This window comes from Lithobates pipiens, unplaced genomic scaffold (assembly GCF_037356315.1).
Source record: "Lithobates pipiens isolate NorthernLeopardFrog02 unplaced genomic scaffold, aLitPip1_a1.2 Scaffold_28, whole genome shotgun sequence".
Classification (NCBI taxonomy): Eukaryota; Metazoa; Chordata; class Amphibia; order Anura; family Ranidae; genus Lithobates; species Lithobates pipiens.
The window spans coordinates 167,202,758-167,205,257 of NW_027507789.1; the positions used below are offsets into that span (position 1 = coordinate 167,202,758).

Consider the following 2,500-nt stretch of genomic DNA (forward strand, 5'->3'; position numbering starts at 1 on the left):
ACCTGTGATGCTTGGGGTTCGGTGAGACCGACGACGCTCACAGGTTGATCTAATGTGCCCGTAAAATAAATCCGCTGAAGGTTACTTGATGGAGAAATTGCGATAGAAGCAGCTTTACCCTTGTCACCATTCATTGCTACCCTCATTATTTCCAAAGCGTTGGAAGGAAACAACAAAGCCGGATGTTAAAAGTGCAAAGTAGTGATTTAATAGAAGGACACGCAGAAAGCAAGCGTTTTGCTGTCAACAAGAGATGGCCGTTTGCTTCGAGTGCACTTTTCCTTGGATGCAGAATTAGAAAGTGGGTGTTTCTAGTAGATATTGTCTAATTCAAGAACTCCGGAAAGTCAAGTCATCCTAACGTTTTGATTTCATTATCTAGATTATCCTTCAAACATTTCCACCCTAACGTGCCCTTGGGAAAAAATTCTTAATACGCTGCTATGTGAGATACAGTCACCAAGCCTTGCAGGTAGGCCCCAGCGAGATTTGAACTCGCGACCCCTGGTTTACAAGACCAGTGCTCTAACCCCTGAGCTATGGAGCCCTTTATGTTTGGTTCCAAGACAAGTTATTTTTTGTCCTAGACGTTGAGCGGTAGTGGAGCTAGAGAATGTGAATGCATGCAAAGAAAAGCTTAAAAGCTGTCAGAAGTGGGATTCGAACCCACGCCTCCAGGGGAGACTGCGACCTGAACGCAGCGCCTTAGACCGCTCGGCCATCCTGACCTGTGATGCTTGGGGTTCGGTGAGACCGACGACGCTCACAGGTTGATCTAATGTGCCCGTAAAATAAATCCGCTGAAGGTTACTTGATGGAGAAATTGCGATAGAAGCAGCTTTACCCTTGTCACCATTCATTGCTACCCTCATTATTTCCAAAGCGTTGGAAGGAAACAACAAAGCCGGATGTTAAAAGTGCAAAGTAGTGATTTAATAGAAGGACACGCAGAAAGCAAGCGTTTTGCTGTCAACAAGAGATGGCCGTTTGCTTCGAGTGCACTTTTCCTTGGATGCAGAATTAGAAAGTGGGTGTTTCTAGTAGATATTGTCTAATTCAAGAACTCCGGAAAGTCAAGTCATCCTAACGTTTTGATTTCATTATCTAGATTATCCTTCAAACATTTCCACCCTAACGTGCCCTTGGGAAAAAATTCTTAATACGCTGCTATGTGAGATACAGTCACCAAGCCTTGCAGGTAGGCCCCAGCGAGATTTGAACTCGCGACCCCTGGTTTACAAGACCAGTGCTCTAACCCCTGAGATATGGAACCCTTTATGCTTGGTTCCAAGACAAGTTATTTTTTGTCCTAGACGTTGAGCGGTAGTGGAGCTAGAGAATGTGAATGCATGCAAAGAAAAGCTTAAAAGCTGTCAGAAGTGGGATTCGAACCCACGCCTCCAGGGGAGACTGCGACCTGAACGCAGCGCCTTAGACCGCTCGGCCATCCTGACCTGTGATGCTTGGGGTTCGGTGAGACCGACGACGCTCACAGGTTGATCTAATGTGCCCGTAAAATAAATCCGCTGAAGGTTACTTGATGGAGAAATTGCGATAGAAGCAGCTTTACCCTTGTCACCATTCATTGCTACCCTCATTATTTCCAAAGCGTTGGAAGGAAACAACAAAGCCGGATGTTAAAAGTGCAAAGTAGTGATTTAATAGAAGGACACGCAGAAAGCAAGCGTTTTGCTGTCAACAAGAGATGGCCGTTTGCTTCGAGTGCACTTTTCCTTGGATGCAGAATTAGAAAGTGGGTGTTTCTAGTAGATATTGTCTAATTCAAGAACTCCGGAAAGTCAAGTCATCCTAACGTTTTGATTTCATTATCTAGATTATCCTTCAAACATTTCCACCCTAACGTGCCCTTGGGAAAAAATTCTTAATACGCTGCTATGTGAGATACAGTCACGTCACCAAGCCTTGCAGGTAGGCCCCAGCGAGATTTGAACTCGCGACCCCTGGTTTACAAGACCAGTGCTCTAACCCCTGAGCTATGGAGCCCTTTATGTTTGGTTCCAAGACAAGTTATTTTTTGTCCTAGACGTTGAGCGGTAGTGGAGCTAGAGAATGTGAATGCATGCAAAGAAAAGCTTAAAAGCTGTCAGAAGTGGGATTCGAATCCACGCCTCCAGGGGAGACTGCGACCTGAACGCAGCGCCTTAGACCGCTCGGCCATCCTGACCTGTGATGCTTGGGGTTCGGTGAGACCGACGACGCTCACAGGTTGATCTAATGTGCCCGTAAAATAAATCCGCTGAAGGTTACTTGATGGAGAAATTGCGATAGAAGCAGCTTTACCCTTGTCACCATTCATTGCTACCCTCATTATTTCCAAAGCGTTGGAAGGAAACAACAAAGCCGGATGTTAAAAGTGCAAAGTAGTGATTTAATAGAAGGACACGCAGAAAGCAAGCGTTTTGCTGTCAACAAGAGATGGCCGTTTGCTTCGAGTGCACTTTTCCTTGGATGCAGAATTAGAAAGTGGGTGTTTCTAGTA

General features: G+C 45.5%; 2 non-coding genes across 2 annotated transcripts; both read right to left on the reverse strand.

The window, feature by feature from the left end:
- Positions 1–474: 474 nt before the first annotated feature.
- Positions 475–547, reverse strand: TRNAT-UGU (transfer RNA threonine (anticodon UGU)). The gene has a single exon. It is a non-coding gene; the product is annotated as a tRNA-Thr (tRNA).
- A 1,384-nt stretch (positions 548–1,931) lies between these two features.
- On the reverse strand, positions 1,932–2,004 carry TRNAT-UGU (transfer RNA threonine (anticodon UGU)). The gene has a single exon. It is a non-coding gene; the product is annotated as a tRNA-Thr (tRNA).
- Positions 2,005–2,500: the final 496 nt, after the last annotated feature.